Source organism: Equus przewalskii, chromosome 3 (genome assembly GCF_037783145.1).
Source record: "Equus przewalskii isolate Varuska chromosome 3, EquPr2, whole genome shotgun sequence".
NCBI classification, from domain to species: Eukaryota; Metazoa; Chordata; class Mammalia; order Perissodactyla; family Equidae; genus Equus; species Equus przewalskii.
Window position 1 is genome coordinate 106214932 of NC_091833.1, and position 14954 is coordinate 106229885.

The 14954-nt window shown below is 37.4% G+C and overlaps 1 long non-coding RNA gene across 1 annotated transcript in view; it reads left to right on the forward strand.

The window, feature by feature from the left end:
- Positions 1-935: 935 nt before the first annotated feature.
- LOC139082357 (uncharacterized) overlaps positions 936-14954 on the forward strand; it is a 54697-nt gene continuing 40678 nt past the window's right edge. Inside the window, exon 1 of the long non-coding RNA XR_011538270.1 lies at positions 936-988. This is a non-coding gene — a long non-coding RNA (uncharacterized lncRNA). The remainder of the gene's footprint in view (positions 989-14954) is intronic.

Sequence of the window (14954 nt, forward strand, 5' to 3'; positions counted from 1 at the left end):
ATATATATACACAATGAAATATTATGCAACAACATGTGTGGACCTTGAGGGCATTATAAGTCAGGCAGAGAAAGACAATTGCTCTATAATCTCTCTTATACGTGGAATCTAAAAAAAAAAAAAAACAAACCCATAGAAACAGAGAGTAGAATGATGGTTGCTAGGGATTGAGGGGTGGGGAAGTGGGAAGATGTTGGTCAAAGAGTGCAAACTTCCAGTTATAAGATGAAGACATTCTGGGGATCTAATACTCAGCATGATGACTATAATTAACAATGCTGTATTATATACTTGAAAGTTGCTAAGAGAGTAAATCTTAATTGTTCTCACTGCAAAAAAAAATTGTAATCATGTGAAGTGATGGTTGTGTTAAATAGCCTTCTCATGGTAATCATTTCACAATATACATAGTGTCAAATTATCACATTGTACACCTTAAACTTACACAATGTGATATGCCAATCACATCTCAATAAAGCTGGAAAAGAAAACAAAGAATGCAGCCCTGCTGACACCTTGATTTCAGACTTGTAAGACTCAGCAGAGAAATCAGCCGAGGCCACTGGACTTCTGACCTACACAACTGTGAGATAATACATTTGTGTTGCTTTCAGCCACTTAATTTCTGGCCATTTGTTTTGGAAACATTAACCAATATAGGGTCCAAACATGAAAGCAGGAATCACTCTTAGTATTTCAAACAAAACAAACTGTATGCTTAGACACTAGGACCCCCTTATCCACAGTTTTGCATTCCACTGTTTCAGTTAGCTGGGGTCAACCATGGTTTAAAAGTATTAAATGGAAAATTCCAGAAATAAAAAATTTGTGAGTTTTAAATTGTGCACTGTTCTGAGTGGCATGATGAAATCTTGTCCCATCCTGCCCTATCCCGCCCAGAACACTATGTCACAATGCCTATGTCATTCGTCTCACTTCATCTCATCGCATAGGCATTGTATCATCTCACATCACGAGGAGAAGAGGGGTGAGTACAGTTCAATAAGATATTTTGAGAGAGAGAGACCACATTCACATAACTTTTATTACAATATATTGTTATAATTGTTCTATTTTATTATTAGTTATTTGTGTTAATCCCTTACTGTGCCTAATTTATAATTAAACTTTATCATAGGTGTGTATGTATAGGAAAAAAACACAGTGTATATAGGGTTTGGTACTATCCTTGGTTTCAGGCGTCCACTGAGGATCCTGGAACGTATCCCCTGCAGATAAGGGGGGACTACCATACTTGGTTACCCTCTCACTGGAAGAGCTGAAAAGCCAAAGAGGAGACAGTGAGGAAAACTCAGAGATTGGCAATAGCAGGAAACAAGTAGCGCCCGTAGGCTGTAGGAACAAAGGGAGGAGGTTGGAGAACTGGAACCATGGGAAGGATAAACAGATGGAACCTGGAACTAGGGTGCAGATGCCGCTGTTGCCGGAGACATGACATTTGGCAGAGAAAGAGAAAGGTGACTTCCCATTGAACAATCGCACAGAAAGCCAGCTGGCATGGGAACCCTGGAGCTGGAGCCTACACTGGAGAGCAGAGCAAGGGTGGGGTGTGCGGGGGTGAAGTGGGGGTGGGAGACAGAGCTCAAGTCAATAGCTCTAGGATTGAAATAATATCTTCCTGATGGGTAGATGGGATGAAGTTTAATTCTGTATTACAGATCATTTTTTCTTGGTATATTTTAGGGCTACGTTATTAGGTCATAGTAGGTTACAGTTATTATATTTTTGAGGTAAACTAAGACATTCCTATGATGTAGCGATCTTCTTTAATTCTAATATTGCTTTTGGCCTTAAAGTCTATTTTTTCCCTGATATCACAAAAAAGCACTTAAAAAAAAATATTCCTGGTATATAGTTTCCTATCTTTTCCCTTTTAACCTGTGTTATTTGATTTTAGCTGTGCTCATATACAACATTTGGCCAGATTTTTAAAAATTCTTATCTAAAAGGCTTTATATTTTAATTGATGAATATAGTCATTTACACTCATTGTGATTGCTGATGTATTTGGTTTAATTTCTACCTCTTATTTGATATTTTTTATTTGTTCTGCTATTTTTATTTTTTTCTGTCTTGACTTCTTCTGGTTTGAAAGTCTTTCACCTTGTTTCTTTTATTCCTACTTGTTACCCATCATATTTTAACATGCGTATCTAGCTTAAAGCCCAAAATTAATCAAATTTGTCCTGAACATTACAAGGGTGCTAGAGATACCTTAATTCTGATAACCTGCCTCTGACCTTACTTGCTATTATTTTCTAGTATTTTATTTCTATCTTGCTTTTTTATAATCTATTTTAAATATTTGATAACATTTGTAAGCTATTAAGACGGAATAATATACTGAACACCATGACGCCACCACCAAATGCACGGTTTAAGCATTACCCTTAAATTATGTGCTTCTCCTTTATCTCATCCCCCTTCATTCCTTCCTGAGGGGGAAACATTATTTTGAATTTTGTTTTTATTAAATTTCTATTTATTAAAAAATCTGTTTAATTGTAGCAGCAACAGAAAACTTAAATAGGTTAAAGTTGTTAAGCAAATTTTGTTAAACAAGTTTAAGGTGTTTAAGAATGTTATGGTCTCTTATGGGACTTACTTTTTTTAACTCAACCTTACATTTCCAAGAAACATATTGTTGTATGTAGCTGCATTTCATCCCTGTTCACTGCTATATAATATTCAATGGTGTAGAATACCATAATTTTTTATCCATTCCCTTGCTGAATGATATTTTCCCCATTTTTTCTATTATGAACAGTGCTGCTGTGAGTGGAGCCTGCAGATCTATGAAACTCATGATTATCTTTTAAGGCAATTGAGCCTCATTGAGGAACTAGCTAACCAATACAAGTAGAGATATTGCTAAGATAACACACATTGTCTGATGTGCAAGAGAGGAAGTACATTATATGATATTGTAAACAATAGTTCATAATGTAAACATCAAATATGGATTTAACCAAAATTGTGATATAACAGGTATGTTGGGAGGATGGGGATGGAACGCGTGTGTTGATGTGTATGCATATGTGTGTGCGTGTTGCTTACAAGGGTAAAATACCCTTCTTCCAAAATAGGAAATTGTGAAAGAAACTGATAATTGCCCATAAATATATGTTCTTTTCTTCCATAGTAAGAGAATTTTAGCTGATAGCATGGCTGCCCAGGGTAAAGCCCAGAGTTCCCAGCCTCCCTGTGGGAGCCATGACAAAAGTTCTGCACATTGGTATTGATATGTACATTTTCTGGGTTGTGCCCTTAAGGGGAAAGAAATGCTCTTGCCTTTCCCTTCTCCCTGTCTCATTGGATGAAATGTGGTCATGATCGCCAGCCATCTGGGATCAGATGAATAAGGGTCTTTCCAACTTGACGCTCTGCCATTTATAAGAGAAAAATAAGCTGCTATTTTAAGGCACTGCCATTTTAGTCTCTGTCACAGTACCCAAACCTATATCCTAGCTCAGAAACCAAAAGATAATGTCTGAAGCTGAACAAATAAGGAATGAGTGCTATAAGGATGTTATTTAGAAATGTTGAATTAAATACCAGAAGAAATAGCTGAAAGACTTGAAAGATGTCGCCACCAGGAATCTTGAATTTATAGAGAAAGGTGGAGTAGGGGACCACTATTTGTCCTTTTAAATTGTATATGCATTATTTCTGTTAAATTACATTAAAAATAAGTCTTTCTCACACACAGACACACACAAATTTATAATTTGTGATTGCTGTCACCTTGAATGAAATATGTGTTCACACAGGAGATTGTGATTTAAGGTATTAGAGAAAACAGATATCAAGAGTCTTATCTGAAACCACACAACCGCTGACAAAAGTTTGATCAATGACATCGCTCTCATATTTGTAATCCCATAGCGTAAATATATTATAAGATTAGAGGATAGTTTCAAAACAACCAAACTCCTACATGACAGTCAAGAAATTTGAAAAGAAAAACAAAAGGACATTTACGCCACATCAGGTGTAAATGAAGCAATTACTGCCAAGGACATTGTAAAGCTGTAAACCCATCTTCCTGAAGTGTGATCATGATTTAAGAAAAATGCATGTGATCCACTTGTGACATGGACTGAAAAATGCTGCACTAGCCTCGGCAATGGCATAAGAGATGATACTGTTAACAAGAGAGTTTGCTGATGTCACTGTTTGCAAATTCCAGGGCTAGTCTTGATTTTACTTAAAAACATGCCTAATGGATCCACAGATTTTTATGAGCTTTTAGATAAAATACACATTTAGGAGTTCAAAAATTATCAAGGCAATGTGGACCAATGAATTGGTATTTGGGTCAGAGAAAGAGAATCTGAGAAACTTGCAATATTAGATTTGGAAGGGCCCCTAGAGGTCATTTCCTGCAACTGTCTCACCTTTTATGAGGAAAGAGAGGTCTAGTGACCTTCCTGAGTGGCCCAGAGACACTCTGTGACTTACAGGCACTTCTTCCAGATGAAGGGAGCAAAACACAGAAGCCACAGAGGGATAAGAGGACAAAGTAAAGAAAGAGGAGAAGACCATACTTGTCTCTCTCTCTCTGTATAGACCCTTGGTCCATGAGTCAGGCTTCATCTTAGATGGGGTTGGACAGAGGGGGTAAGGTGGGGAAGAGGAAGAAGATTGAAATTGGGTGGGAGATTGAAGTTGGGATTTTAAAAAGACTGAGCTGAAAGTGAGCCACAGAGAGCTCAATGTGATTGCTCTTGTAACTGAAAGTGGTTTAAAAGACATGCAGCGCGCTTGAAATGTGCTCTGAGGAAAGAAAGAAGGGAGGTCTAACCGGGAGTGGTTGATTTCAGTGATGGGGCAAAAATAAAATGCCTCCTCATTGTACCTCAATGAGTGAAACCTGTTCAATAGGTGATATTTGTCTACACCCCATCTCACTTGTACACCTCTTGGAGAACACTGAGCAGTTGATCCTGGCTTTCACAGAAATAAGCAGGACAAGAGGAGAGAGAGTAGTAAAGTTGAGTTCAGTTTGCTGGTGTTGAGTTTGAGGGACTCAGGGAACATCCGAGAGCAAGTGATGAGAAGGGAGTGTATTCTGACTTTCTTGTGTAAGTCTGAAGCTTAGGAGAAAGATCTGGAATGGAGATAGAATTTGCGAGACATTACATTTTAGATGGTAATTGAAATAACGAGAAGTGATGATGTTTTCCAGGGAGAAGAGAGAAGGGAAGAGGCTGAAGGTAGAGGCCTGGGGGATACAGACATTCAAAGGACAAGTTGAGAAAGAGGAGCCCACAAAGGGAGATGGGAAGGCGTGGCCAGAGATAGAAGGAAAATTGGAAAAACAAATGTCATGGAAGTTAAGGAAAGAGAGCGTTTTAAGAAGGAGGAGTTGTCAATAATGTCAAATGAAGCAAAGAAGTCAAAACTGAAGGCTAGAACTATCCTTCACACTTAGTAAAACAGAAATCATTTGTAATCTTGGTAAGAGAATTGGAGAGAAGTGATGCGGCTGGAGACATCAATACTGAAGATTATATATATACTTATTCTATGATGAGAGTCTTGCGCAGGTTTGAAGCTGCTAGGAAGGGACTTTAGACAGGAAGAGGTTACATAGAAAGTAAGAAGGATTGTAGGAGATGGTATAAAATCCCTGGAAAGGCAGAATGAGATGGGGTTAGGAGCCCAAGGAAGGGATTGACCTTAAATAGTGGGAGGAACGTCTCTACTTAAAACAGGAAAGGGGGAAAGAATGGGTGTAGAGGTATCATGAATACAGTTTAATAAGCTATTAGAAAAACGGATGCATTGGGGCCTCATTATCAGAGGGATGACATCAATATCAAAGGTGGCAACCCCCATGAACTGTGATCTGGCCCAATATTCCAGGCAATGCTGTGTTCAGTCCCTGGGTGGCACAGCTTAAGTGGGAGATGGACCACCTGGAGGGTGTGGTTAGAGAAGGTAAGCCCTGATGATAGTGGCTGAAAATTATCGAACAACAGGGAAGCATTAGCCTGGAGAAATGCAGACTTGGCAGAGAAGTAATCATGGTCTTTAAATATCTGCAAGAGAGATCAGGTTTATTCTGTTTTGGTATTAGAAGGCAGATGTGGGCAATGAGAGGAAGTGATAGGGGACAAATGTTTTTGATAATATAGTGTGACTTGAATTTAAGTATGGACTGACTTTTGTTAAGGAATATTAGGAAAAGTGGTTCATGGGGAAATAGCTGCCTCACAGAGCTTTCCCAGAGAGTTTAGGACTACATAAATGTTTCATTCAAAAAGTATTGAGTTTTCATCATGTGCCAGATATCCTGGGCTCTGGCCAGACAATCTGAATCAGGCAATTAGCCTGGAATCCAGTGTGGGAAACAGACATATAAAAAGATACTTATAATACAGCCAGCTGCACTTGGCATACCACACATCATTCTAGAAGACAGTCATAGCTATTAATACAATATTAATGTGTTCTATTTATTTATTCATATATTTCATCACAAACACAATTAAGAATCTCATTCTTCTGAGATACAACATTTTATGAGCTCAGTGACAGAACTCTTTAAAGAAAATATAGTTGTCCATAACTAATATTAGGTTTTAAAAGGTAGAAGTAGACACGTCAAAAGTTTCTATTCAGCTCCTAGGAGAGGATCAGAAAGAGCACAGGTGCCCTGTATCCAAAATAATTCACTAAGTTAAAAAGGAGATGGAGTAATGGATGTCTAGAAATGCACAAAGGTTGTCTAAATACTCCCTGACCACCTGTCGCCTATTTGTGTCAATATTTATAAGCTAACAGATGAGGCATTCATGTGATGCCTGCATGTTCATTGGTTAAATGCTTGGGAGAAACCAGGCCCAAGTGGATCAGGGACACTCATGTAAGAGTTTTATGTAATGTATCTGAGTTTAGTGCAGAGACAACAGCAGATACCTGTGAACTTGAGATCAGAGTGCAGGGGTTCCTAACCCAGGTGTGGGTGTGGGGTACGGAAGGAAGGGGAGTGGTCATGGGAATTAACAACGGCATGGAATGGAACCAGCCCAATGGATGGAAAGGAGACTCCAGCCAAGGCAGACCACAAAAATAAAGTCACACATGGATGAACTGACGTGGGGTGTGTGTATATGTGTGTATGTGCATGCCCTCACACAATGAGCAGTTCAGAAGTGCTTCAGAGCAAAGATGTGAGGTGGTGCCAGTGGTGGGATAGAGAAAAAGGACTTTTGCTCAAGGCTGAAAAAGTTGAGAGGAGCATGGAGACATCAAAGAGTGCTAGACTGGAATCATGGAGACCAGTGGGAGCCTGTGGCCAGCATCCCGGAAGAGGTACCATGTGCCTGTATTACTGCAATGGGCCCAGCATGGGGGAAGAAGATGCCTTTGAGACATCCCTAAGACTTGGTCTGGAAGTTGATATAGGATTTTCCATCTGCAGTAGAGGAAAGAGCCTTGATCAGAGATTTGGGAAATAAATATGGATACCTATGTCCTCTGCGAGCACGTGTGTGCCTTTGGTAAACCCGTTCATGTGGTGGGCCTCAGTTTTCACATCTGCAAAATGGGGCAGTGAAAGAGATGATGGCAAAGCTTCCTTCAAGCACAACAGTTCATGATTCTCTTGTTTTCAGGCCAGGATGAGCAGAGAATAATGATGTTGTCATTCATACATTCAAGAAATATTTGAGACTGATGAGGTGGCAGACAGTGTGCTACAATAGGCATTTTCCTTCCTTCAGTGGGGAGGATTAGGTCCTGGTCCCCAGAACAAGTTTGTTGGCCTCCCTGCTGGAGAGGAGATTTTCACCTTCATTCTTATTCTCCTAAGAACCAGGCCCATTAAGCATGATTAAAAACAGGTCTTATCTGGAATTGAAGCTGGTGCTCTGAGATGAAAATCCAAGGTACCGTGGACCAAATTTCTTGTAAGGATACAAGAACTCACAGGATGCTGGCCTTGCTCTAGATAGGTCTGTGCTCATAGTGAGGTATTAAGACTCGTCATTTATCTTCATTGTGGTAATTTGTTCTTTTATTAAAAAATTTTTGGATGTGCACTTTTTACCTTACTTTACTCTTAGAAAGCTGGTAGTTTTGACAAATTCACAAAATGTGTTTCTAATTCCATTCTGTTTCTATGCATTCCAGTAATTCTCACATTATTTCTGGAAGATTAGCAGACACACAGTTGTAGTGACATAATTAGTATTCAGAGGAGATAATAATGTCAAGGGATTTTGTTGCTCTTAGAACCTAAACGAAAATTCAAGGATGGTGAAAGTTGGATTTGTGATAATTTCTTGGCATAAATTGGGCGCTTGTTCAAAAAAGTTTTAATGCCATAAATGAGATTGTTTTATGCAAATGTGTTGGATGAATCACTTAGAAGAAAGTAGATTTTGTTTTCTTTGCTTTATCCATAGCCTCCTATCTGTAAGGGAAAAGCATTGCTCTTTCTGTAGAATTCCCTTTCTGCTATGAAATGGTTAATCCTGAGAACTGTTTCAGGCAATAAAACACTGACTGGAATCTTTCCGACAATACTTTCCTTCTTGATCTTTTTTTATGACTAATTGAAATGAAAGCCTTGGGAAGCTTAATGTTAAGGAAACACTCCGCACTCTGTGATGTGATTCTGTGAAGGGGGTGTCTGTGTGGTGGGGAGCTCTCTGCTCTGGAATTTTAAGTTAGAGACCTAACCAAAGAATCAATATTTCAATTAGATGTTGTAGTGGGTTTGGGATTACTGTTACTGTAGCTGGAAGATTACTCGGTCTTTTCTTGGGAGGGGTCATTACTGTGAGCTGTTTTTTATTTTCTTTTTAATCATAACTCTCAGAGTCTGTTTGCTCTGTCTGCATGAACCACTGAAGTGACCAGCTAGAAAAGAGTGAAAAATGTCCATTATTAGTACTTCCCTAAAGGCTGCTAACAGCGTGCTCGTTAGTAGCCGCTTGAGAGAAAACAGCCATTATCTCTTATTTTGTAGAGTCCTGGGAGCAGTGACCCTTTGAGTTGGCAGGACCAGTTCCAAATACTCGTGCTTCACTGGTCACCTGGAGGCGTGGTTAGGGAGGAGGTGATGGGGGACACAGTGTGAGTGGGCCTCCAGGACGCTCCCCCCCCCGCCCCCCCGGATTCAGTCAACCAGAGTAGTTACCTCTTGATCTGTTTTATATATTGTTTTATGTGAAATTTTATTTGAAAAATGATTTTTTTATTCATAAACCATGAGCGAAAATGATGCTAGGTCAACCTTCCTGGGCTTTCTCACAGAGCATCATCCAGTTTCTATTGAACCATTTCTGGGGTAGGGCACTCATGACTTTGTCATTTTATGTAAAATCACCATCGGCACCACCTCCACCAAAATGGTTTACTTCTCAGGATTTGAAATATTTGGACCAAGTTCTTATCACCTGCCTTTGAAAGCTTTACCTCAGGGGGCCGGCCCAGTGGAGCAGTAGTTAAGTTTCTGAGCTCTACTTCAGTGACCTGGGATTCCCTGGTTCAGATCCTGGGTAAGGACCTACATACCACTCATCAAGCCATGCTGAGGCAGCATCCCACATAGAAGAACTAGAAGGACCTACAGCTAGGATATACAACTATGTACTGGGGCTTTGGGGAGAAAAAAAATAAAAAAGAGGAAGATTGGCAACAGATGTTAGCTCAGGGCTAATCTTCCTCACCAAAGAAAAGCATATCTAAGACCACATTGGCCATGACTTAAGGATTAAAAATAAAAAAAAGAAAACTTTACCTCATCAGAACCACATTTTGTCACCGGATGCTATTTCACAGTATGGCCAAGAATAGTTGTTATTACAATCCTGGGAATAAATGGAATGTCTTTCCCTCTTCCTTCTGATTTTCTAAAAGAGACTCAGCAACTCCATGAAGTGAGAATTCTTCCAGTCCTTTTTATCTGTGTTTCTCTCAACACTTGCAGCATTTTAATCTGAAATGTGTACCATATAATGTAGAACATGATCTGAAAGAGATATCCAGAAGTATTTATTCTTATTCAACAATCTTATGTTCCCAAACCATCGACTCCATCAGTACTGGTATTGCACCAGGATAGAGAAAGCAAAGAGTGTTGGCTAAGTTATAGAAAAGCATGTCTTTGTGTATGTTTTTCTTACCAGCTCTTTGAGAGCAGAGATTACATTTTCTCCCACTGTCTATCCGCAGCCTCTAGAGCACTGTGTAGTGCACAATAGGTACTGAACAAATGCAATTTGTTTAATCTGGAATCAGAACACCTGTGTTTGAATCTCTTCCAAGTCATTTACTGGCTGTTTGACCTTCAACAAAGCATTTCACTCCTCTGAGCTTCCACGTCCTCAAATGTAATTTAGTAGGAATAAGAATATTATCTCAGATTGTTGAAAGAATTGAATGAAAGACCATGAAACATTGTCAAAAGCCCGAGTGAAGAAATAAACAAATTATTTGAAGGATTTACAGTCTAAGCATTTATCAAGATATTTAAAACTTTGTCTTAGGATCAGATTAAATCATAAGACAGTCATATACTTGCAACATATTATTTGGCCCCTCACAGACTCTCCTTTGTTAAATTATTTTTAATTAAAATTTTTAATTATTTCAATGTATACTGAAATAGACTATAACAAACAGTTATGAGGATATTACAATTGTATTTCCTGTAGAAATGTTGACAAGGAAAACATTGTACTGCAATGCTCCTAACTCTGTCTATACTCATTTAATGTTTAGTGCTATAAAAAGATTTAATTCTTTTAAAGGACTGGTATGTTTTGATATTTGAAAATGATATAACTATGTTACCATTTTTCCTTTGGCTGCTGGGAAGCTTAGAGCAAAATCTGAGGCTTAATTAGAGGAAATTCAATCACCAAAAACAACAATAAGGTAATTGATGTGGTCGTTCTTTTTGGCTTGTATTACATAGTCTTGATTTATTTTTTAACTTATACTTTTACCTATCCAGGAGTTGATCCACATTTGTGGGAGATATTTTTAAATTGTTTTATTGAATGTGTTTCTCAATTACTTGTGGAACAATTAACTAGAATGATAAATGAAATAGCTGGATATAAAATTACATTTAGTGAAATTTAAACATCTATGATTGAAATGGCTAGTCCTGGCTCAACTTCTGAAAAATTCAGAACAAAGTTGACATGGACTCTAACAGATGTCTTATTGTTACAATCTAGAATGAATTTCTGGCTAGCTATAAGATTGATTGAGTTGGACCAAGGAAAACAATTAGTGATAGATCCATGATTCATTAAAGGAAATTAGGGTGCTCTGCCCGCCTGATGAATTACAACCCACTATCACATTCTTAGAGATTAGGGCTCTAGAATAAGGTGTTAAATGTATGAGCTGTGGCTGGAAGAATGTGTATTTCATTGGCTCAGAGTGACAAAAGTTCAGGTGTCGATAACTTCCTTGCAGTGAGCACTGGGGGAGGAATGGGAGGTGATATTCCATATCTAACTTCTCTTCCTCTCTAGGGATATTCCCATTATGTGTGTAGGTATGGTGGGATGCACACCTCACTCAACTCTGTGTGAAAGATGAAATCTGGGAGATTCTCATGGCATCTTATACTGGCCTAGGGCATGAGTCCCTGACTTAAGTTGATCTAATTTGAATGCAGTTTGAGACTTCAGTTTTATGATTTTAAGAAAAGAAACTCAGAATTTTTTGGATACTGAAGTATATAGAACTTTCACAGCCACAAAGTCCAGCAGAAGATAAATGTGCATACAGGGAGGTGGGAAGTGCTGAGAGAAAGGCAGAAAGTGAATCTAGAGCCCTGATCCTACAGTACCTGAACCCTAATCCATCTTTGAAATTACTAGTTATTGTTTAAATTGTTAGGTTTTATGTTGTTTGCCATCAAAGCACTCTAACTGGTATAACCCTCACCCCCAGGTATGATAGATCTGTGTATCTATGTATGAAGGTCTAGTAGATGCTGTCAATGGTTTAGAGGCTGTATCATATCTGTTATGCTCTACTGAGGAAATCATGAACATCAATGCTAGAAAATCCATTATAATTAGTATGGGAAAAAAGTGTAAAGTGAAAACAACATAGAGCCCGTGAAAATTATCGTAAGCTAAATAATACATCAAAACTTAGAGGAAGCACAGTTGTTGGAAAATGACTTACCACTGGATCCAAAAGAATATTTTAGGAATCATTTTTGAAATCTCAATAATGTCAAGAGAACATGGCCTTTTTGGGAGAACATAAACTGATATGAAAGCTAATAGGATGAGAAATATCACAGTATAAATTTGAAAGTCAAAAGGGTAAGATGTAGGGGCTGGCGTGGTGGTTTAGCAGTTGGATTCGCATGCTCTGCTTTGGCGGCCTGGGGTTGCCAGTTCGGATCCTGGGTGCAGACTTATGCACTGCTAATCAAGCCATGCTGTGGCAGGCGTCCCACATATAAAGTAGAGGAGGATGGACATGGATGTTAGCTCAGGGCCAATCTTCCTCAGCAAAAAGAGGAGGATTGGCAGCAGATATTAGCTCAGGGCTAATCTTCCTCAAAAAAAGAGAAAAGAGTAAGATGTAAAGGCAACAAAATGGAATGAGGAGGTAGCTGGGTGAGGAAAAGGAGGATTGAAAGGAAGCTAATATTTCAATCAGAGTATTAAATCTGTATTTGAGGAAGTAAAGAGTAGATTGATCTTAGGAAATCAAATTAGTTATGTGGAAATTAAACTTCAGATGCATTCTGAGAGAGAGAGAGTGAGAAAGGTTATCTATAAATGGAGGAAAATATTTTTCTCTATTTAGTTAGGTGATAGGTAATTTTTTTCTTCTTTTGTTTGTTAGTTTTTAAAAACATGTCTTCTTTAATGGATGCATTAAGTTTGAAAGAAAAAAATTTGCTTTTGAAATTGTGTTTTTAATATATATTCCACTCCTAAGTACCTACTCAACCCAATATCCCTTGGTATACAAAAACAAACAAACAAACAAACAAAAAACCCCAGGATAATCTTAATTTGCATAGGAAGGAACAATCAAAAGACTGCTACACCATGGTAATACAGATGTTGAAATTATCTAATAAAACTTTAATGCAACTATTGTAAAAATGCCTCAAGAATAATCACAAACACTGCTAAAATGAATAGAAGTATAGACAGTCTCACCAAAAGTGTAAGGTGAAAAGAAGAAGGAAATGAAAATTTTGGAACTGAGAAGCACAAAAACAAAAGTAAAAAAAATTACCTAGATGGGCTCAATAGCAAAATAAATATAATGGAGGAGAAAGTGAATGAACTTGAAGATAGATCAATAGAAAGTATCCATTCTGAACATTATAGGCGGATAATACAAAAAGATCTACTGTTCCTGTCTTTAGAGTTCAAGGAGGAGAGGAGAAAGAGTACAATGCTGATAAAATGTTTGAAGAAATGTGACTGAAAACTTCCCAAAGTTGACAACAGAAGCAAATCTATACATTTAAAAAGAGTAGTAAAGCCAAAGAGGGTAAACCCAAAGAAATCTATGCCCAGACATATCATAATAAAATTGATGAAAACTAAAAATAGAGAAAAAAAATGGAAAGCAGCTGGAGAAAATGGATACTCTACTTGGAATGAGAACAATGATTCAAACGGTAGCAGATTTCTCATTAGAAACCAGAGGGTCCAGAAGGAAGTGACACAACATTTTTAAACTGCTAAACATAAAATGAAATTCTATATCCAGTGAAAATATCCTTCAGCAATTAAGATGAAATAAAGCCATGCTCAGATGAAGGATGTCTAAAAGAATTTGTTCCCAGCAGAACTGCTTTAAAAGAATTGCTACAGGAAATTTCTTTAGACAGAAAGAAAATGATTGCAGAGAGAAACTTGGAGCATCAGGAATAAAGGAAGTACAACAGAAGTTGAAAATATCTGGGTTTATCTGTAATATTTTTATCTATAATAAAAATTATAGACTATCCTTCTCCTCTTGGGTTATTTGAATTGTTTGTTGGTTTAAAGCAAAAATTATAACACTGTCTGATAGGGTATTCAATGTAAATAGATGTAATACGTAAGCCAACAGCATCATAACAGGAAGAGGGTAAAGGGATTTTTATGGTGGTAAAGTTTATACATTCCACATGAATTGATAAAATATTAATTTCAATTAAACTGTTTAAAGTTAAGTATATATATTGTAATACCTAAAGAAACCATTAAAAATGCATACAAAGAGATATTTGAAAACACAATAGATAAATTAAAATAGAATACTAAAAATATTCATATAATCCAAAAGAAGGCAGAAAGTGGGAAATAGAGAAAATGAAAAAGAGGAAAAAAACAGAAACAAATAATAAAATGGAAATATTAAACCCAAACATATAAATACTTGCATTAATTGTAAATGGCCTAAACACACCAAGTAAAAGACAGAGATTGTCAGGATGGATTCAAAAGCAGTATTCAACTATATGATGTCTATGAGAAACTCACTTTAAATATAATGATATAGATATGCTAAGTGTATATGGAAAGGAGTATAAGGATGGAAAAATATATACCATGCAAATACTAATCAAAAGTGGAGTAGCTATATTTATATCAAAGTAGACTTTTGAGCAAAGAAAATTTTCAGAGATAAATAAGGACATTACATAATGATAAAAGTGCCAATTTGTCAAGAAGACATAGCAATCTTGAATATGCATGCATCAAAGAAGAGAGCTTCACAATATGCACAGCAACAATCATCAGAATGGAAAGGAGAAATAGATACTTCTATAGTTATAGTTAGAGACTTAAAAACTCCTTTCTCTATAATTGATATAAGTACAGAGAAAAATTTTCAAGTCTATAGAACTGAACACCAGCACCAACCAACTGGATCTAATTGACATTCATAAAATACTTGACCCAACATCAGCAGCTACACCCTTCTTT